The 23364-nt window shown below is 46.5% G+C and overlaps 1 long non-coding RNA gene across 4 annotated transcripts in view; it reads right to left on the bottom strand.

Moving 5' to 3' along the window:
• The window catches only part of LOC132385603 (uncharacterized), a 51321-nt gene that overhangs the window by 20837 nt on the left and 7120 nt on the right, over nucleotides 1–23364 (bottom strand). The window contains exons 2-4 of one of the 4 annotated variants that reach the window (XR_009509209.1): nucleotides 11920–12114; nucleotides 8406–8625; nucleotides 367–6967 (exon numbers count right to left, since the gene is read on the bottom strand). This is a non-coding gene — a long non-coding RNA (uncharacterized LOC132385603). Of the gene's footprint in view, nucleotides 1–366; nucleotides 6968–7968; nucleotides 8626–11919; nucleotides 12115–23364 lie in introns of those variants that run through there. The other 3 variants (XR_009509208.1, XR_009509210.1, XR_009509207.1) reach the window with 3 other exon arrangements.

Below are 23364 nucleotides of genomic sequence, written 5' to 3'. Positions count from 1 at the left end.
GTTGAGCTAAGAAATCGCAGGGGTAAAAGGACCTTGATGGCAGTTATATACAGACCTCCTAACAGTTGCAGTGAGGTGGACTACAAATTACAACAGGAAATAGAAAAGGCTTGCCAGAAGGGCAGTGTTATGATAATTGTGGGGGATTTTAACATGCGACTGGATTGGAAAAATCAGGTCGGCACTGGATCTCAAGAGAGAGACTTTGTAGAATGTCTACGAGATGGGTTTTTAGAACAGCTTGTTGTTGAGCCCACTAGGGGATCGGCTGTACTGGATTGGGGATTGTGTAATGACCCAGAGGTGATTAGAGAGACTGAGGCGAAGGAACCCTTAGGAGACAGTAATAATAACATGATTGAGTCCACTGTGAAATTTGAGAAAGAGAAGCCGAAATCGGATATGTCGGTATTTCAGTGGAGTAAAGGGAATGACAGTAGCATCAAGTCAAGTCAAGTCAAGTTACTTTTATTGTCATTTCGACCATAACTGCTAGTACAGTACACAGTAAAAACTGAGACAACGTTTTTCAGGACCATGGTGTTACATGACAAAATACAGAAAACTAGACTGAACTACGTAATAAAAAACAACACAGAGAAAAAAAAGACTACTACACTAGACTACAGACCTAATAACCAAAAATATTCAATCCCGCACATCTGCATTCACCCCATCCGCCCACCACCACATTCAGGATAGGGTTCCCCTTGTCCTCACCTACCACCCCACCAGCCTTCGGGTCCAACATATAATTCTCCGTAACTTCCGCACCTCCAACGGGATCCCATTACCAAACACATCTTTCCCTTCCCCCCTTCCCCGATCCACATGGATCGCTCCCTACGCGACTCCCTTGTCTATTCGTTCCCCCCCCCCATCCCCTCCCACCGATCTCCCTCCAGGCACTTATCCTTGTAAGCGGAACAAGTGCTATACCTGCCCTTACACTTCCTCCCTCACCACCATTCAGGGCCCCAGACAGTACTTCAAGGTGTGGCCTTTTATATATTGGTGAGATCCGACGCAGACTGGGAGACCGTTTCACTGAACACCTACACTGTGTCCGCCAGAGAAAGCAGGATCTCCCAGTGGCCACACATTTTAATTCCACGTCCCATTCCCGTTCTGATATGTCTATCCATGGCCTCCTCTACTGTCAAGATGAAGCCGCACTCCAGGTTGGAGGAACAACACCTTATATACCGGCTGGGTAGCCTCCAACCTGATGGCATGAACATTGACTTCTCTAACTTCCGTTAATGCCCCTCCTCACCTTCTTACCCCATCCCTGATATAAGTAGTTTCTCCCCCCCCCTTTTTTCTCTCTTTCTGCTCATCACCCTGCCTGTTCTTCATCTCCCTCTGGTGCTTCCCCCCCCCTTTCTTTCTCCCGAGGCCTCCTGTCCCATGATCCTTTCCCTTCTCCAACTCTGTATCCCTTTTGCCAATCACCTTTCCGACTCTCAGCTTCATCCCACCCCCTCCAGTCTTCTCCTATCATTTTGCATTTTCTGCTCCCCCTCCTACTTTCAAATCCCTTACTATTGTTCCTTTCAGTTAGTCCTGATGAAGGGTCTCGGCCCGAAATTTCGACATTGCTTCTCCTTATAGATGCTGCCTGACCTGCTGTGTTCCACCAGCATTTTGTGTGTGTAGGTTAAATGAAATTCTGGAACCAGAATTTGAAACTTGAAATTCCGTTTCCGCAACTCCCGCCATCCCCCTACCTCCTCGCCCATAGCCAATGTTTACCGTGTTGGAGTCATCTAGAATTTAAGGTTTGGTTTTCCATTTAGTTTGCAAACACAGCTTTTTCATAAACACGAGAGATTTTGCAGATTCTGGAAATGCAGTGTGGCAGCGTCCATTGAGGGGAATAAACAGTCGACGTTTCCAGCCGAGACCCTTCTTCAGGACTGGAAAGGAAGGGTGAAGAAGCTAGAATTGGAAGGTGGGGGAGGGGAACGAGTACAAGCTGGCAGGTGATTGGTAAAACCAGGTGATGGGGAGGCTAGGTGGGTGGGGGAGGGGAACGAGTACAAGCTGGCAGGTGATTGGTAAAACCAGGTGATGGGGAGGCTAGGTGGGTGGGGGAGGGAGAATGAAGAACACAATACTACTACTACTACTACTAATAATAATAATAATAATAATAATAATAATAAATATACATTCATAAAATTGCTTATATACAGAGATTGGCTTTTGTGCATAGTTTGATGCTAGGTTGTACATAAGATGATTGACGGGAAATTAACAAAGTAGTGGTTGATCAGCCTTGCTGCTTTGGAATATTAAATAATTATGAGTCTGTTCGCCCTGGTGTGGATGCTACGTAGCCTCCTCCCTGACGGGACCGAGACGAGTGCATGAGCAAGGTGTATGCAATGGTCCATGATGTTTCTAGCCTTTTCGCGGCACGTTTCTGTGCATATGTCCTTGGTGGCATGAAAGCTTGCGCCGTTGTACAGATTTCGTTACCCGTTGTAAGGCCTTTCTGTCCACCGCAGTACAGTTTCCGTACCTAACAGTGACGCAGTTTGTCCGGATGCCCCCCCCCCATTGTACATCTGTAGAATGACGTGAGTATAGATGTACAAAGTCCACCTCTCTTCAGCCTCCCCAGCAGAGGGGCTGGCGAGCATCCTTGACTGTGCAGGATATGTTATGGGACTATGAGGGTTGGTGTGCGATGTGCTTCCGGTTTCCACTGCTGTGCCTCAGATGTAAAGAGGGGTGTGAATGTCTCCTGAAGTCGTTTATCTTGTTCACATTCAGGGAGAGGGCATTTGTCTGGCACCAGACCTGGGAACTTCCCAGCTCCTCTCTGTGGACCAACTCATCGTTGTTAGTGATGAACCTCACCACTGTCCATAAGACCATTACGCATAAGAGTAGAATTAGGCCATTCAGACCAGCGAGTCTGCTTCACCATCCCATCATGACTGATTCTGGATCCTATTCCACCTCATACACCTGCTTTCTCGCCATATCCTTTGATGCCCTGACCGATAAGAATCCGAGTAAATCCCGCGTTAAATACACCCACGATCTTGGCCTCCACCGCTGTCTGTGGCAGAGCATTCCACAGATTTACTACTCTCCAGCTAAAACAATTCTTCCTTTCCTTCAATTCCGAGGTTATGCCCTCGAGATCTGGACACCCCCTAACGTAAGGAACATCTTCTCCACCTTATCTAGTTCTTTCAACACACGGCGGGGTTCAATGTGACCCCCACGCATTCTTCCAAATTCCAGTGAGTTCAGGCCCAAGGCGCAAAATGATTCTCATATGATAACCCCTTCATTCCTGGAATCATCCTCTCCAACAGGAACACATCCTTTCTGAGATATGGGACCCAAAATTGTTGGCAGTACTCCAAGTATTGTCTTATAAAACCCCTAGCATTTTCTCCTTGCTTTTACATTCTATTCCTTCAAATAAATGACAACATTACATTTGCCTTTTGGACCACAGACCTGTAAATTAACCTTCTGGGGGTCTTGCACGAGGATTCCTAAGTCCCTCTGCACCTTTGATGATTTAACATTTTCCCATTTGGATAGTAGTCCACAATAGTTTTCGTTTTACAAAAAAATTCCCAACACTGTATTCACTCTGCCACTTTTTTGCCCATTCTGCCAATTTGTCCAAGTCCTACTGCAATCGCATTGCTTCCTCAGAACTATCTACCCCTCCAACTATCTTCGTATCATCCGTAACCTTTGCCACAAATCATTGACAAACAATCTGAAAAGCAGTGGTCCCAATAGACTGAAGGAGAGGAAACTTGTTGAATGCCTACGAGATGGCTTTTCAGAGCAGCTTATGCTTGAGCCTACTCGGGGAATGGCTATCTTAGATTGGGTGTTGTGTAATAACCATGCTTTTCAGCTTCCTTTGCAATCTCAATGACGTGTCACGTTCGTTGATGTGTTCAGTATCTTTCTATCTGTCTGTCTGTCTATCTATCCCTATCTACCTATTTATCTATCTTTCTCCCTCTCTATCCATCTAACTGTCTACCTCTCTGTCCCCCTACCTGTCTGCTTATGCATCTATGGACTTTTTGCACAATCTGCCTTCTTTTCCACACAGGTTGTTTGCCGGCCTTTGTGTCTGTTGTTTTCCATTGATTCCATCGTGCATTTTTGTTTTACTGTGAAGGCCTGCAAGAAAATTAATCTGGAGGTAGTATATATGCCATTTGATAATAAATTTACTGTCTACTTGGATGGCTGGAGTTTCACTGCCAATACGTGCTGCCTTCGAATAGACTGTGGTCTGCATGCGACCGTCAGACATTTAGCTTTTGAACGAATATTTGCTAAAAGTGTCTGGAAAGATATTCCTTGGCCTTCGTTATGATTCTTTCACAAACAGTTTCACAACACTTTGAGCCATGCAGCAAATACAGAGGGGAGTCTGGGACCAAAGGAGACGGTTTCAGAATGCAATTTATAGGAGAAATGAGGGGGAATTTCCTTAGCCAGAGGGTGGTGAATCTGTGGAATTCATTGCCACAGCCGGCTGTGGGAGGCCAGGTCGTTGAGTATATTTAGAACAGAGGCCGATAGATCTTCGACTAAAATGTGTCGAAGGTTACGGGGAGAATGCGGAAGAATGGTTTGTGGGGGGGGGGGAGATAATAAATCAGCCAAGATAGAACGAAGAAGGGACACGATGGGCCCAATGGCCTGATCCTGCTCCTCTGTCTTAATAGTGCTCGAAGGATATCACCTCAATGAAAGAAATGGCTCCCAGCCTACCTGAAATTCACGGCAGGGAGATGCCCATGGCTCAGATCTGAGCCCTGACGCATTTCACTTTGGAGTGCAAAGGATTGCTCTGAAGCCTGGCACCAAGGATCTGTAAGGAACGGTGTAGTTGATACACAGCTGCCGCTGAAATCATGAGGAGGAAAAAGCGTGTTGGAATTGTTCGCTTACTCTGAGGGATATATAGATAAATGCTGTCGCGCACACGCATAGAGCTCGCAGCTTACGTCAGCTTGTCAGTGCGTATCACTGCTAACACACAGTCTGTGTTCTGCCTTTCGATTGGCTGCACGCATGTGTACGGTTGAAAGGCCACGAGCTTCAGCTTGTGCTTGAAAATGTTATTGTCCTTACAACAGACGGTGATGGAAATACTTAAAAGGCCGGGCAGTGCCTACGGAGAACGAAATTAGGTTGACAATGAAGGTGAACGGCATTTGGAACGCAGAACGTGGAACACTGCCGCGCAGTACACAGGCCCTCCGGCCCATGGCGTTGTGCTGGTCTTTTCACTCACTCCAAGACCAATCTAGCTCTCCTCTCCAACATCACCCTCCATTCTTCTAACACCCCTGTGGCATTTACTCAGAACAGGACAGGGGATACAACCGAAACCAAGTGCAGGAATGGCGAGGAAGCAGTTGAAGGGGAAATTAGGCAACAGACAATAGGTGCAGGAGTAGGCCATTCGGCCCTTCGAGCCGGCAGCGCCATTCACTGTGATCATGGCTGGTCATCCACAATCAGTACCCCGTTCCTGCCTTCTCCCCATATCCCTTGACCCCGCTATCTATAAGAGCTCTATCTAACTCTTTCTTGAAAGCATCCAGAGAATTGGCCTCCACTGCCTTCTGGGGCAGAGCATTGCACAGATCCGCAACTCTCTGGGTGAAAAATGTTTTCCTCAACTCTGTTCTAAATGGCCTACCCCTTATCCTTAAACTGTGGTCTCTGGTTCTGGACTCCCCCTTCACCCCCCATCGGGAACGTGTTTCCTACCTCCAGCGTGTCCAATCCCTTAATAATCTTATATGTTTCAATCAGATCCCCTCTCATCCTTCTAAATTCAAGTGTATACAAGCCCAGTCGCTCCAATCTTTCAACATATGACAGTCCCGCCATCCCGGGAATCAACTTCGGGACTCCCGGGAATCAACCTCGGGAACCTACACTGCATTCCCTCAATACCAAGAATGTCCTTCCTCAAATTTGGAGACCAAAACTGAACACAATACTCCAGGTGGGGTCTCACCAGGGCCCTGTACAACTGCAGAAGGACCTCTTTGCTCCTATACTCAACTCTCCTTGTTATGAAGGCCAACATGCCATCAGCTTTCTTCACTGCCTGCTGTACCTGCAGGCTCACTTTCAGCAGGTTCCTGCCAATCCTGGTGAGAGGCTGTAATGAGTCACCAGCATCTATTACCCTCCAACTGTCAGCCATAATGGGATGGCGGAGCGGATGTGGTGGGGAGAATGGCCTAATTCTGCCCCCGTGCCTTATGCTCTTAAGACTCCGCTGTCTTTAAGAGCTCAATCTAACTTATGCCAGGAATTTTCAGAGCGCGCTTTCGAGCTCCAATGGTGATGAAGAAAGAGAGAGAACGGACTTCCAGAGATCAAGATCTGGAGCTGAATGCAGACTGGGCAGGTGGGAAATTTCCAGAAAAAAAAGAAACAACCTATAAAACAATAAATCAACTCATGTGATCCAATTACTGATAGAATTTTTTATTCAATTAAGTCTCGCGCTCTTTGGCCCTATAAGAAGCGTCAACCGCTCTACAGAAGCCCAGATAGACCAAACTTTCTACTCCGTTCTTTCCAGTTAGCGACGTCGTTCCCTTGATGTGAAGGAAATGTAACAGAGAAGGTCGATCGATTTACGGAGGGTAAATAAATATTGTCAATTAACTTTATTTTCATAGAAACATCTTGCCGCAATTTTAACAGCACAACGTACTCATAGACGTTAAGAGTTTTTTTAAAAGCATTTTTGATAAAGATAAAAACGCTACTGGGACTCAGCAGGTCAGGCAGCGCCTATGGAGGGGAATAAGCAGTCGACGTTTCTGGCCGTTGGCTCTGGATTTCCAGCACCTGCAGAATCTCTTGTGTCCGAATTTCAAAATAGGGTTTACCGTCATTCCTCTGTACGCGAGCGTAAAAGGAGACGAAATTATTGCTACTCGGGATCAGATACAAGACGTAATGAACATGAGAAATTTTTTAAAAAAAAACATACACACACAATAAATATAGATATCAAAACAAGCCTATAAAACACAGCGTACAACTAATTGTGGTGGTCGGATATACATAAGACTAGCTTATATGCCTAGTGTGATGGTACGTACATTAAATGACGCTGGGCACAGGAGAATCTGAACAGAAGATGACTCTGACAGGAAATAATGAGAGTGACAGAGTTACTCTTGTCAAGACGAACTGTTCGCCAAGTAAAACAACGCAGGGCAGTGGCTCTGCCCTTGTACTGTACAGTTCGAAGCCTTTGGCGCATGCTCAATATAGAGCTAGTGTGCCAGAGACGTTTGCACAGTACCGCAGTAATTATGTGTCTTCCTCCATACAAAGCAAAACCCAAATTTCATGAGATGTGTGAGTGATGATGACCCTGATTCTCACCTGGGTCTCTATTGCAGACTGAGAGTGGGAAGGGGTCGGGGAGAGGCTGAGGACGGAAGGGGTGAACAGACAGGTGAAGGGAGTGGAAGGAGCGGGGGGGGGGGTGTGCTGGTGTCAGAATCAGAATCAGGTTTATTATTACTGACTTAGACAGTACTGTGCAAAGGTCTTAGGCACACTCTTGTAGCTAGGGTGCGCAGAGAAGGAACGGCACCCAGCCCCGAGACAGCAGACAGTGGCACTTGATTCCAAACAACTGGTTTATTGATCATTACAGAATGTCTCTCCCTCACTCCCTCTTCCATCCCCTTTTTCCAGACCCTGATTCCCCTCTCCCTTCCCCCCTTCCCATTCTCAGTCCACAATAGAAACCCCATATCAGAATGGGGTTTATCATCATTCGCATATGTCACGAAATTTGGTTTTTATTTGCGGCTGCAGTAGAGAACAATACGTAAAATTACTACAGTACTGTGCAAAAGTCTTAGGCGCCCCGACACACACAGGTAAAATTTAAGTATGTATGTTATGTGGTATGTTTATATATATATATGTGTGTGTGTGTGTGTGTGTGTGTGTGTGTGTGTGTGTGTGTGTGTGTACCTGAGACCAGTACTATAGGTATTTTATCTTTTTTAAAAAAAATTGTCCCAGTACGTGCACTTAAATAACGATAAAAGAAGGAATTGTAATCAGCAGAACTCCTGGAAGCATAAAAAAGCTGTAGGAATCTACGCTGTGTGTTCATTAAGTGACTTCTATTGTAATTACAACTGTATAATAGGGGAGCGAGGCATTGCAGGCCTGCAAGAGTGCCACAAGGCTTGATTTACAATTAAGCTTATTGCTTTGACTTTCAGAATTGAAAAATATAAATCACTGTAATAGAGGGTTTGGCATGCACAGTGGTGCCCGGCGCGGTCCAAGACGCGAACACGAGCGCCCTCTGCCGTTGGTGATGTACATTCGGACATTACCTGATTATCTTGATAAAGAATTGGGATTCTTCCACATGCCAGCGCGAGGAAACTTTTCTTCCTTGTCCTCATCTTGCAAATATGATGACATAATCAGCAGTTTATTTTCCGGTCTGGCCTTGCAATGCCGAAGATCAAGTCGATTAATTTCCCGTTCCAAAGTTGAGAGGCTCTTGGCTGACCTCTGTGTGCTTTATCGAGGACAGAGATGATCACATGACTGGAGAAGAAACACACAGTTTTTGATATTCGAATTTTAGTGTTTTGCCAATATTAAGAATGAAATAAATTTATAAAGTGTTTTTTCCTTGTCGAAATTATTTCTTAAATATTACTTAGCAAAAGTATTAGCATTAACTGTTCTATTTTGAATAGTTCCGCATTATATTCAGGGTATTTCATCTTCAGATCAACATGTAATTGCATTTGTTACATTGTTGGCAGGAAGGGCTATTTTATTAAAATGGAAAGATGTTTCTTCCCCGACATTAATTGAATGGTTTTCTCAAGTAATGTTATGTCTTACTTTGGAAAAAAGTCGGAAGTAGATCTTTTGATCCTCGATTTGATTTTGAGAGAAGATGGGGCTCTTTTGCCAAGTATTATCATTTAATTTGAATTATTTTATACGGTTTCCTTCCAGTTTTTTTTTATGTCTATGGACGATGGGAAGTCGTATTGCTCCGGGCGTTGATTCCGAATCGTTGTTTTTTTTTTCTTTTTCTTTCTCTTTTAATTAGTGGGGTTTCTTTTTTTTTAGTAAGAAGGGGTTCTCTTTTTTCCTTCTTTTCTTTATATAAATATTTTTTCCTAATCATATATTATCTTTTTTTGATAAGTTTTTTTCTTCAGCTTTATTAATTGTATATATATCAAATTGTTGAAGTTCTGTATCATTTTATAGCTGTAGAAGATTTGAAATTTTAAAAGATTTTAAAAATGAGATGAGAAGTAAAGGATACAGCCCGGTCCATCACGGGCAAAGCCCTGCCAACCACTGAGCACATCTACCTGAATTACCCTCACAATAAACCGCATCCTTCATCAGGGATCCCATCACCCGGGACGTGTTCTCTTCTCGTTGCTGCCATCAGGAAGGAGGTACAGGAGCCTCAGGACCCACACCACCAGGTTCAGGAACAGTTATTACCCCTCAACCATCAGGAAGGAGGTACAGGAGCCTCGGGACACACACCACCAGGTTCAGGAACAGATATTACCCCTCAACCATCGGGAAGGAGGTACAGGAGCCTCAGGTTCAGGAACATTTACTACTCTTCAACCATCAGGCTCTTGAACCAGACGGTGTAACTTCACTCAACTTCCCGTGCCCCATCACTGAAATGTTCCCACAACCTATGAACTCACCTTCAACGATTCTTCGTCTCACGTTCTCAATATTTATTGCTTATTTATCTATTATTGCTATTACTTTTGTCGTCTTCTGCACTCTGGTTAAACGTTCAAGTTGGGCGGTCTTTCACTGGCTCCGTTATGGCAATAATTCCAGAGTTATATTGGGTAAGCCCGCAAGAAAATGAATCTCAGGGTGGCATACTTTCATGATAAATTAACTTTGAATTTGAACTTTAAGTAATCTGGTATAATGATATTTTTATGTTTATGCTGAAGAATTGGTTATTAATACTAAACTAATATTGAGAGCATGAGTTGTAGAGACCCTGAAAGTTCATCGGTGGTGGAATCAGTTCAGCAATGAAGTTATCCACGATGGTACACGAGCCTGATGGGTTCTGAGGGTCCTGTACCTGCTTCCTGATGGTTGAGGGGTAATAACTGTTCCTGAACCTGGTGGTGTGGGTCCTGAGGCTCCTGTACCTCCTTCCTGATGGTTGAGGGGTAATAACTGCTCCTGATCCCTGGTGGCGTGGGACCCCAGACTGCTGTGCCTCCTTCTCGATGGCAGTAGCTCTTGTACATTTCCAGTCCAAACAGTGCCGTGACTTGTCACCGGAGCGAAGACACTTTGGACATAGCGACGCTAGCATTCTCAACAATTCGAAAAATAATCTCCCATCCTAGTGACACCTGCGGAAGTAAAACTAACTTGAACTTTGGTCAAGCCTGAGCACTTAGCAGAAGACCATATTGGCAGTGCAGAGATGCGAGGTGCGCAAGTGAGCCAGATAGGAATACTAAATAAAATTATGCCTGTTAATAAATAATAAAATGAGACTGAGGTCCTTTAACATCTGCCGGATGATGCTGAGGATGTTCTACGAGGCTGTGGTGGCCAGTGCTATCATGTTTGCTGTTGTGTGCCGGGGCAGCAGGCTGAGGGTAGCAGACACCAACAGAATTAACAAACTCATTCGCAAAGCCAGTGATGTTGTGGGGGTGGAACTGGACTCTCTGACGGTGGTGTCTGAAAAGAGGATACTGTCAAAGTTGCATGCCATCTTGGACAATGTCTCCCATCCACTCCATAATGTACTGGTTAGGCGCAGGAGTACATTCAGCCAGAGACTCATTCCAACGAGATGTAACACTGAGCGTCATAGGACTGAGCGTCATCCTGCCCGTGGCCAACAAATTTTTACAACTCCTCCCTCGACTTATTTCCACGTCATTATTTACTTCTTCTTCTTCTTCTTCTTCTTCTTCTTCTTCTTCTTCTTCTTCTTCTTCTTCTTCTTCTTCTTCTTCTTCTTCTTCTTCTTCTACTTCTTCTTCTTCTTCTTCTTCTTCTTCTTCTTCTTCTTCTTCTTCTTCTTCTTCTTCTTCTTCTTCTTATTATTATTATTATTATTATTATTATTATTATTATTATTATTATTATTATTATTTCTGGCTTTATTTTGATATATTTCTACTCTATTCTTGGTTGGTGTGACTGTAACGAAACCCAATTTCCCTCAGGATCAATAAAGTATGTCTATCTGCCTGTCTGTCTTTCTGTCTATTAACAGTACAAAGTAAGTTTTAAAAATCAGTCCTTCCCCGCTGCAGAAATCACATTTTCTCCAAAGAATATCTATCGTATTATTGCGACTATATATGACTAGTTTAGTAGAGATGCACTTCCGGGTGTCTGTTTATATTTCTTTTTCAAAAGTTACACCGTCAGGTATATATTACCTGGGTTATTTACAGTGCCGATAAAAAGTATTCATTCCCCCCCACCCCCCCGGAGGGCTTCATGTTTTATTGTTTTACAACATTGAATCACTGTGGGTTCGATTTGTTATTTTACACTAATCAACAGAAAAAAGAACTCTTTAGTGTCAAACTGAAAAGAGATCTCTACAAGCTGATCTAAATTAATTACAAATAAAAATGAATTGACAAACCATGAAAACTTCCGAGGGGGCGAATACTTTTTATGGGTCCTATATCCTCATGTCGTACTGTAGCAATTGCGGTTTGATTATAATACTGTCAAGATGATGACAGGTGGCGACGTTTGGTGGGCAGCTCACAAAACTTCTACATACACCTCTGAACTACTATCTCTACAAACTACTTTTGGACCGTCTGAGTCTGGAGTTCCTACCTTTTTATTCTGTGTACCAATACCGCTGAGCAAGGAGGTCGTGGACCAACAGGTCTGGAATTCCTCTTCTAAGCCAACTGGCTACTTCTCGGTCACTTGAAGGATGGGGGACTTTTCTTCGTCCGTGGGAATTACAAGAGCTCCTGACATGACTTCCGGAAAGCCGCTTCGCAAATGAGGTGGCCGCTTACGGACCTAACAAAAGTGACAGAAGGGTGTGTCAGGTATTCTCACAATTATTGCACTCCGTGTTTGAGCGCCTCTTTACGTCAATTCGTTGTGTTGTTCGTTACGTGCGTGACGTGGGTGATCATGGTCTTTTGATGACAATAATTGCTCCTGACAAGTTTTTCTACAGAAGTAGGTTGCCGTTGCCTTGTTCTGGGTCAGTGTCCTTACAAGACGGCTGACCGTCCCCACCACCCCCAGCCCCCCAACCCACCCCCCAGCCATTATCAGTACTCTTCAAAGATTGTCTGCTCGGCATCAGTGGTCGCACAACTAGGACTCGTGATCAACGCTAGCTGATCATATGACCATCCACCGCTTCACGTGATCCTGACGGGGTGGGGTGCTGCACCTTGTCCAGCAGTGACCTGCGGGCTAGCGGAAGGGAAGGAGCGTCTCACACCTCCTTTGCTAGAGATGTATCTCCACCCTGCCACTCACGTACATCAATCAGGGTATCCATTTTATCAAGTTTAGCCCTGGGAGTTAGCGTGCCTTGGAAGATCCCCCCAAGATTTACACGGCGCTCTTGTACAAAATACTTATTCAACCTGGTCCAAGAAGCTGCAGGCTATTCTCCTTCGAGGTGGGCAGAACAGCTGTGAAGTGCCAAATAAGTATGACTTCCTCGTGTAGTTGCTGTTTTATTGGCACCAGTTTGACAGGATTTCAAAAGGTTTTCAAAATCCTTCTTCTCCAAAGCCACCCCGTCAATCGGGTTCTGTTTATTTTAAAATTGCATTATGCCTGTTTCAAATTAGCTCAATTAACAGTCTTTCTACTCCTCTGTTCTCCCGGAAACATGAAGCCCGAAAATTTTTTTTGTCTTGATGGTGGAGACACGGGAAATTGCGGACGGTGGAATCTGCAGCAACGGGCATTCTGGCGAAGCTCTGGTACAGGATCGGGAAAAGCCGCAGGAGCAGCCCCATCACGGGCACTTGTCACCGCAGCACCGAGGCCATCTTCAAGAGACAGGATGGTGTCCATTATTACACCTATGACATCCTCCTTTGGCGCCTCACCGTGGCTTAGGAGTGACACTGGCCTAACATCAGCGAAGCGCGGCGATGATTCGCTCTCTGGCAGGTCTAACCTAGCTGTGAAGGTGATGCTCCATCGGTATACTACTGGACTGGATCTAGTAGCAGGTGCGTGGCTGACTGAGTTAAGGAGGTAAGCATGCCTTTGCTATTTTGTAGGGGATGCCTCTTCAGGCAAAGGCTGCACCCAAGGAGGACGCCGGCGGCATGGCGTCTGATGGTGTCTGTGGCAGATGACTCCAAAAGGGTCAATGGTACAGCCACCTTGGTGGCACGCAGAGGAACCGGAGCGCTGGCCAACGGATGGCAACACCAGACTAGTAAGTTGTCACTGCGGGGCAACTTCCTTCTCCTCTAAGTCTTTACACGTGTACCACGTAGCGTCAGATTTGGAAGCCCAGAGAGACTGTATGGTGGGGGGCACGACACCGTCTGTCTTATCACTGTGCAAGGCGTGTTGGAGCAGAGTTTCTGGATGGTGTGGAAAGCCAGTAACAGACAGTGGGAGCTTATCCCCAGTATCTTCTACGGCTTCAACAAGCTCAAGGAACCAGCCTGAAATTAGTTAATTATTAAAGTTTTTAATTTCAATATTAGACATCACGTTTCCGTTTTTTTAAAAAAAATATATCTTGTTTGAAGTAGGAGGAAGGGTTAGCCCACTTTGCCCCTTTGCCTGTTCCATCATTGAATCATTAAACGTGCCTGCAGAGATTAAACTCCCAGCACAGTCAACACCGAAATCGATGGACAGCCGAGGAAGAACCAGGATTAAGTGCTCCCATCACCAAGGAAATTGCTGCCAACAAGGAGGAGGTGCAGGTACAGGAAAAAATACACTAGGAACAGTTTCTTCTCCACCGGCATCTGATTTGTGAATGGGCGATGAACACTTCCTCACTATTCTTTTTCTTTGTTTTTTTTTCTTCTTTAACGTAACAACAGAGTTCACGGCATATGCCAGTCATACACACTAAGCTCACAGCCTTAGAGAAGGTGCCGCTCCCCAGTCTACTAATCCTGGTCCTAGTTCGCTTCTCCATCACCCCTCATCAAACAAAGTTTTGTTGTGCAGAGCAGTCGTCATTCCCGAGCTGTATCACGGACCACCTGCAGCGGGCACCGGGGAAAACCCTGGAACAATCCCAGCAGAGATCCTTGAGGATTGGCTGGAGGGAGAGACGCCCGAACGCCAGCGGACTACAGAAGGGCAAGATGAGCAGCATCTCCGCCATGATAAAGCAGCACTAACTCTACTGAATAGGTCATGTCGTCTGTATAGTAATATCCCCAAACGCAGGTTGACTCTGTGGTTAAGAAGGCATACGGTGCCTTGACCTCTATCAATCGTGGGATTGAGTTTAGGAGCCGAGAGGTAATGTTGCAGCTATATAGGACCCCAGTCAGACCCCACTTGGAGTACCGTGCTCAGTTCTGGTCACCTCACTACAGGAAGGACGTGGAAACCATCGAAAGGGTGCAGAGGAGATTTACAGGGATGGTGCCTGGATTGGGGAGCATGCCTTATAGGAATATAACCATATAATAATTACATCACGGAAACAAGCCATCTCGGCCCTTCTAGTTCGTGCCGAATGCTTACTCTCTCCTAGTCAGCCAGTACCCCCCCCCCCCCATTCCTTTCCTGCCCACATACCTATCCAAGGATGAGAGGTGACCTGATAGAGGTGGACAAGATGATGAGAGGCATTGATCGTGTGGATAGTCAGAGGCTTTTTCCCAGGGCTGAAATGGCTAGCACGAGAGGGCACAGTTTTAAGGAGCTGGGGAGTAGGTACAGAGGAGATGTCAGGGGTATGTTTATTACACAGAGAGTGGTGAGTACGTGGAATGGGCTGCCGGCGACGGTGGTAGAGGCGGAAACGATAGGGCCTTTTAAGAGACATCTGGGTAGGTACATGAATCTTAGGAAAATAGAAGTCTAGGTAGTTCTCAGGTAAGGACATGTTCGGCACAGCATTGTGGGCCAAAGGTCCTGTCTAGTGCTGTAGGCTTTCTATGTTTCTATGTTTCTTAACAGATCGTTTACTTCAGTTGAAGGAAAGTCAGTGAGCCCTTGGTGGGAAAAGGAAATTCTTGATATATAACGTTAAAATCAGCTTGAAGAAATTCAATATTACAGACAATAACTGGGAAGAATGGACTGCGCTGCATGACGGTGACCTTCGCTGTGCCACAGTTGAGAAAGGAGAGGCTGACCATCCAAAAGGCTCCAACCACCACCACCACCATCAACACTTGCCCACACTGCACCAAAAGATGTGGATCACGGACTGGCCTCTACAGGACGCGCCAATAGACAACCCCTTCAGAGGACATCATACCGGACACGAGTGACTCCACTACTGACCCTCATCAGTCAGAAACGGCGCAGAATGCGGAGGTAAGGGGCGGGGAGGGGGTAGATTTTACTGCCATGATTTAGAATTTTACTCTTCACTGCTCTTGATAGTATTTTTTTTGATATTTAGAATCTTTTCATTTCATTTTTTTCAAAACATCTTCGCCTTACAGAATCGCTTGTACATGCATCCAAGACATTTTTTGCCCAGTTTTGCAAAAGTACTAAACCCACACTGCCCCCATAACCCTCCATTTTTCTTTCATCCATGTGCCTGTCCAAGAGGCTCTTAAATACCCCTAATGTTTTAGCCTCCACCACCATCCCTGGTATGTCATTCCAGGCACTCACAACCCTCTGTGGAAAAAACTTACCCCTGATGTCTCCCCTAAACTTCCCGCCCTTAATTTTGTACATATGCCCTCTGGTGTTTGCTAGTTGTGCCCTGGGAAACAGGTACTGACTATCCACCCTATCTATGTCTCTCATAATCTTGTAGACCTCTATCAAGTCCCCTCTCATTCTTCTACGCTCCAAAGAGAAAAGTCCCAGCTCTGCTAACCTTGCTTCAGATGACTTGTTCCCCAAACCAGGCAACATCCTGGTAAATCTCCTCTGAACCCTCTCCATAGCTTCCATGTCCTTCCTGTAATGAGGTGACCAGAACTGAACACAATACTCTAAGTGTGGTCTCACCAGAAATTTTGTAGAGTTACAACATGACCTCTCTACTCTTGAACTCAAACCCCCTGTTAATGAAGCCTAGCAACCCATAGGCCTTCTTAACTACCCTATCAACCTGTGCAGCGACCTTGAGAGATGTATGGATTTGATCCTCAGTCCCTTTGTTCATCCACACTCTTAAGTAAACGACCATTAACCCTGTACTCAGTCTTCTAGTTTGTCCTTCCAAAATGCATCACCTCACACTTATCTGAATTGAACTCCATCTGCCATTTTTCTGCCCAACTCTCCATCCTGTCTGTATCCTCTTGTAACCTTCGACAACCTACAGCTCCATCCACAACTCCTCCAATCTTCGTGTCATCCACAAACTTACTCACGAATCCTTTCGCCACTTCATCCAGGTCATTTATTAAAAATCACAAAGAGCAGGGGTCCCAGGACAGATCCTTGCGGCACTCCACAAACGGTGCAATGTCCCCACTGGACACTCAGCTCTCACCTGTGGCTCGAAGTAGTTGTTTGCATGCGGCGGCGGCTGCATCACTTCGACAGGTGGGCCGCACCAGGTGAGGGTAGCCGGTGGGTCTCGTATCCCAGCGAGACAGGGGGCGTGCCTCTCGTGGCATGCGAAGGTAGCTCCGGGGGAGGAGATCGGGAGTGAGAGCTAATGGCCAGAAAAGGCGCTTTGGAATGCTTCCCTGAGATCGAAGGGCAGGGCAAGGCAGGAAAGTCACGCTCATCCACTGAGGTCAAGGGAGTGGAACTGCCCCGATGCAAAGGCCGTACAGGTTTCTTGTCATCGCTGGAGCAGGAGTGGGAATCAGGATTACACTCTTTGGCCGCCGGGAAATTCTGCTTACGGCGAATGGAGCGGAGGTGCTCAAAGAAGTAGTCCCCCAATTTACGACGGGCCTCATTAACGTAGTGAAGGCGGTATTGGCATCTGAGGAAGGGGGCACAATAGACGACTCCGGCGGGTTAACAGTGTTGTCTCACCTGGAAGGACTGTCTGGGGCCCTGAACAGAGGTGAGGGAGGAGGTGAATGGGCGGGTGTCACACTTTGGCCGCTTGCAGGGATACGTGCAGGGTGGACGAATGGACAAGGGAATATTTTATCTGCATATGGTTGAATAGGAACTACAGTGGGCATTTTTTGCGTGTAGGACGCAGTTCATTTGTGTGACAAATGAGGATAAGACCATAAAACAGGAACATAATTAGGCCATTCGGCCCATCGAGTGTCATTACATAACGGCTGATTTATTATCCCTCTCAACCCCATTTCAAATTATCGATCTATCTATCAATCGGATTGTTTATGTGTGTATATATATATATATATATATATATATATTATTTGTCAATTTATTTATCCATTCATTCATTCATTCATTCATTCATTCATTCATATGTATACTGAGATACAGTGCAGTATAGACCTATCGGGCCCTCCAAGCCAAGCAGCCCAGAAATCTTGATTTAACCCGAGCCTAATCACGGGACAATTTACAATGACCAATTAACCTACCAGTCGGTGCATCTTTGGACTGTGGGAGGAAACTGCAGCACCCGGAGGAAATCCACGTGGCCTCGGGGAGAATGGGCAATCTCCTTACGGGCAGTGGGGGCAACGATTGGCTCAGATTCGCCACCCTCTAGCGAAAGAAACGCCCTCCTCATCACTGTCCTTGTAGTCTGGGCGGGCACTCCGGCGTAAGTGGTTAGAAACAAAGCTTTACTGTACTGGCGATGAAGGTTAACCTCCCGCTGCTGTCAGTAAGGAGTTTGCAAGTTCTTCCAGTAACCGCGTGGACTTCCTCCCCCAGTCCAGAGGCCAACCCGTTGGTAGGCTAATTGGCTGTTGTAAATTATCCCGTGATTAGGCGAGGGTTAAATCGGGGATTGGTGGGCGGCGCGGCACGATGGGCCGAAAAGCCCGCTCTGCGCTGTATCTCAATAAGACCGCAAGATATTGGCGCAGAAGTAGGCCATTCGGCCCATTGAGTCTGCTGTACCATTCAATCATGGGCTGATCCAATTCTTCCAGTCACCCTCACTCCCCTGTCTTCTCCCCAGACCCTTTGATGCCCTGGCTAATCAAGAGCCTATCAATCTCTGCCTTAAATACACCCAATGACTTGGCCTCCACAGCCGCTCATGGCAACAAATTCCACAGATTTACCACCCTCTGACTAAAGTAATTTCTCCGCACCTCAGTTCTAAATGGATGTCCTTCAATCCTGAAGTCGTGCCCTCTTGTCCTAGAATCCCCTGCCATGGGAAATAACTTTGCCATATCTAATCTGTTCAGGCCTTTTAATCTTCGGAATGTTTTTATGAGATTCCCCCCCCCCCCCATTCTCCTGAACTCCAGGGAATACAGCCCAAGAGCTGCCTTACGTTCCTCATACAGTAACCCTTTCATTCCTGGAATCATTCTCCTGAGTCTTCTGTGAACCCTCTCCAATGTCAGTATATCCTTTCTAAAATAAGGAACCCAAAACTCCACACGGTACTCCAAGTGTGGTCTCACGAGTGGCTTACAGAGTCTCAGCATCACATAGAACCATAGCACCACAGAACATTACAGCACAGAAACAGGCCCTTTTGGCCCTTCTGGGCTTTGCCGAACCATTTTTCTGCCTAGTCCCACTGACCTGCACCTGGACCGTATCCCTACATACCCCTCTCATCCAGGTACCTGTCCAAGTTTTTCTTAAAAGGTAACAGTGAGCCTGCATTCACCACTTCAACTGGCAGCTCATTCCACATCCCTGCTCTTATACTCCATACCGCTAGAAAAATTAATGCCAATGTTGCATTCGTCTTCGTCACAACCGAATCGACCTGGAGGTCAACCTTCGTGATATCTCAATGCACCAAACAAATATTCTGGGGCTGTTCCCTCTGATCCTAGACTCCCTCACTGTCGGAAGCCCACTCTGTCTAGACCTTTGAATAATAGATTTCAACAACATCTCCCATATGAGCGCTTACGGGATAGCATTAGTATGACGCATGCCTGTATGACGGTGGAATTGGGTGAGGGCCAGTCTAAACGACACACGCTACTGAAGTATTGTAACAACACAATCCCATTCCAAAAAAAAAACATAGCGGGCTAATGGAAAATTTGTACACACATAACTTTATATTACAAATGCTGGAATAACGCAGGAACCTTCAGAGTGTAAAGAGAGACTTTTGTGACCAATGAAGAGTGGGAGACTTTAAACACGAGCTCTGCAGAAGCTAATATCGCAAGTGCATCTTGCGTGGGCGCTGCCGCTTGTCGCGTCTTCTTGCTGTGGCCAGTTTATCTAGGTCGTGTGCAAAGTGAATCACGTCGGCTCTTTGAAGCGGCCTGGCTCTTTGGAGTAAATTGTAAGCAATTGGGTCAGACTGGCTCATGCTGCCCTTTCCTGTCTCGTTCGGTTGTTCCGAGATCCCCTTTGGCTTCAAAGCCACGGCGATTCACTGCCAGGCGCCATGCGTTTCTCTGGCCTTCTCCATATTGCTTCGCATGCCTTTGCAGCACTTTACCCATTCCCTGAAGCATTCGCTCACTCGCCTTCCTTCATTTTTTAAGTTTCTGCACTTTCGGGACTCCCATCAGCCACGCGTCAACTAATCACCGCTTTCTAACTGATTTCCTCCTCGGTGTTTTGTTTTTTTTTAACTGTCTGCAGCTTCTGCGGCGCGGTGTAATGTGGAACTTGACTCCTCGTTTCAAAAAAAAACCTGGAACTCTTCGCGATTTAAAAAAAAGTCAGGCTTTTCTCTCTCTCTCTCTCTCTCTCTCTCTCTCTCTCTCTCTCTCTCTCTCTCTCTCTCTCTCTCTCTCTCTCTCTCTCTCTCTCTCTCTCTCTCTCTCTCTCTCTCTCTCTCTCTCTCTCTCCCTCCTTTCAAGTAATGCCTACACTTCCGGACGCCCCATTATTGAGGCTTCGGAGAAGGGACCGAAGAGGTTTACCAAGACACCGCCTGGAATGGATGTTGCCGGGAGAGGCTGGACAAACTCGGCCTGTGTTCTCTGGAACGGCGGAGGCTGAGGGGCAATCTGACAGCGATTTATAAGATTGTGAGAGGCATAGGCGGAGGAGACCAACCGTGTATTTCTCCAGCTGTCTAATAGCAGAGGGTTTGCAGTTAAGAAGGGGGGTGCAATTTCAAAGGAGGTGTGAGGGGCACGATTTTTTTTACGCAGAGAGTGGTGGGTGACTGAAGTGCGCTGCCTGGGCCGGAGGTAGAGGCGGGTAGATTAGGGACTTTTAAGAGACGTTCAGACGGGCACACGAATGCGAGGAAAACAGAAGGCAGAAAGGGTTAAAACAACAACACACAAAATGCCGGTGTTTGTTTTCTGTCCTCTCTGCCCCTCACCCTGCCTGTTCTCCATCTCCAAAAAGACAAGGCCGGTCGTGAACCTTTTGAGCTTTGAAGTTCGCCGCTCTTGTGCCGAATACTTCAGGCATTCAGATAAGATTGGTTAAGCTCCATCTCAACACCACTCGGCTGATAATGATTTCTGGAATTGAAAAGCTTACCGTATGAGGAGCAAATACGAGGAAATCTGCAGGTGCTGGAAATTCAAACAACAACACACACAAAATGCTGGTGGAACACAGCAGGCCAGGCAGCATCTATGGGGAGAAGCGCAGTCGACGTTTCGTCCAATGATCCTTTCACTTCTCTAGCTCTGTCTCCCTTTTGTCAATAAACTTTCCAGCTCTCAGCTTCACCCCAACACCCTTCGGTCTTCTCCTATCATTTCGCATTTCCCCGTCTCCCCAACTACTCTCAAATCTCTCCTTTCCTTTCGGTTAGTCCTGACGAAGGGTTTCGGCCCGAAACGTCGACAGCGCTTCTCCCTGCAGATGTTGCCTGGCCTGCTGCGTTCCACCAGCATTTTGTGTGTGATGTTTGAATTTCCAGCATCTGCAGATTTCCTGGTGTTTGCTCGGCAGAAAAGGTTAGCTCAATCCGCCGTTCCACGGGTCACTACATCGGTCCGGCGGAGCACAGTGGCCGGAAAGGCGCGTCCCTGTCCTGCACTGACCCTACCTTCTACGTTCATCGGCGCCCCTCGGAAATCGCCGGCGGTTTGCCCCCACGCTGGCAGTTAAGGCATCGCGCCGGCACGATTTCCATTTGGTGCAGCCTGGTGCCGAGTTGCTACTCTGACTCGCATCGCGCTTGGAATTAGTTTGATCCCTCAGCCGACTGGATCTGTCTCCGGTTGACATGCCTCGGTTGTTTTCAGCACGTCCAGAGAGAAAACGAAAATCAGGCCGAGACCGAACTTTAACAGGTAATTGTGATAGAAAGGGGGAAGTGGCTGCAATTCGCTTACCGACCACCTCGTTTCAATCTTTAATTCTCCTTGGGGACACGTGCAGGACGTGAAGGAATATCAAAATGTTGATTAAACCGTGAATTGTTATGAAGTATAGTTAATATATATATATATATATATATATATATATATACACACACACACATACACACACACACACACACACACACACACACACACACACACACACACACACACACACACACACGCGCGCGCGCGCGCGCGCGCGCCTGTATTTAGCGGCTGTACTTTATTACGAGTTTTAATAGATTTTGTATGCTAACAAATACACTTTAACTTTTCTCTAGTTGTACCGTGAAGAACATTCTGACAGGCTGCACCACTGCAGAAGCTGCAGAAGGTTGTAAATCTAGTCGGCTCCATCTTGGGTACCAACCTGCAAAGTACCCAGGACATCTTTAGGGAGCGGTGTCTGAGAACGGCAGCGTCCAGCACCCAGGTCATGCCCTTTTCTCACTTTTACCATCAGGGAGGAGGTACAGGAGCCTGAAGACACACACTCAACGATTCAGGAACAGCTTCTTCCCCTCTGCCATCAGGGAGGAGGTACAGGAGCCTGAAGACACACACTCAGCGATTCAGGAACAGCTTCTTCCCCTCTGCCATCAGGGAGGAGGTACAGGAGCCTGAAGACACACACTCAGCGATTCAGGAACAGCTTCTTCCCCTCTGCCATCAGAGGAGGTACAGGAGCCTGACGACACACACTCAACGATTCAGGAACAGTTTCTTCCCCTCTGCCATCAGGGAGGAGGTACAGGAGCCTGAAGACACACACTCAGTGATTCAGGAACAGCTTCTTCCCCTCTGCCATCAGGGAGGGGGTACAGGAGCCTGAAGACACACACTCAGTGATTCAGGAACAGCTTCTTCCCCTCTGCCATCAGGGAGCGGGTACAGGAGCCTGAAGACACACACTCAGCGATTCAGGAACAGCTTCTTCCCCTCTGCCATCAGGGAGGAGGTACAGGAGCCTGAAGACACACTCTCAGTGATTCAGGAACAGCTTCTTCCCCTCTGCCATCAGGGAGGAGGTACAGGAGCCTGAAGACACACACTCAGCGATTCAGGAACAGCTTCTTCCCCTCTGCCATCAGAGGAGGTACAGGAGCCTGACGACACACACTCAACGATTCAGGAACAGTTTCTTCCCCTCTGCCATCAGGGAGGAGGTACAGGAGCCTGAAGACACACACTCAGTGATTCAGGAACAGCTTCTTCCCCTCTGCCATCAGGGAGGGGGTACAGGAGCCTGAAGACACACACTCAGCGATTCAGGAACAGCTTCTTCCCCTCTGCCATCAGGGAGGAGGTACAGGAGCCTGAAGACACACTCTCAGTGATTCAGGAACAGCTTCTTCCCCTCTGCCATCAGGGAGGAGGTACAGGAGCCTGAAGACACACTCTCAGCGATTCGGGAACAGCTTCTTCCCCTCCGCCATCCGATTCCTAAATGGACATTGAACCCGTGAACACTATCTCACTTTTTTTAATATACAGTATTTCTGTTTTTGTACATTTTTAAAAATCTGATCGATATATGTAATTGATATACCTGTTTATTTATTATTGTGTTTTGTTTTACTTATTATTGTGTTCTGTCTCTGCTACATTCTGTATCGCATTGAATTGCTGCTGCTAAGTTAACAAATTTCACGTCACGTGCCGGTGATAATAATCCTGGTTCTGATATGTATTCGTTTCAGAGAAGATACGAAAACATGCCCGGATTCCAATGTGTATATAT

The sequence above is a fragment of the Hypanus sabinus genome (genome assembly GCF_030144855.1).
Source record: "Hypanus sabinus isolate sHypSab1 chromosome X1 unlocalized genomic scaffold, sHypSab1.hap1 SUPER_X1_unloc_15, whole genome shotgun sequence".
Taxonomy (NCBI): domain Eukaryota; kingdom Metazoa; phylum Chordata; class Chondrichthyes; order Myliobatiformes; family Dasyatidae; genus Hypanus; species Hypanus sabinus.
Note: the sequence above shows the minus strand (reverse complement) of the source record. Positions and strands in the feature narration are given on the sequence as shown.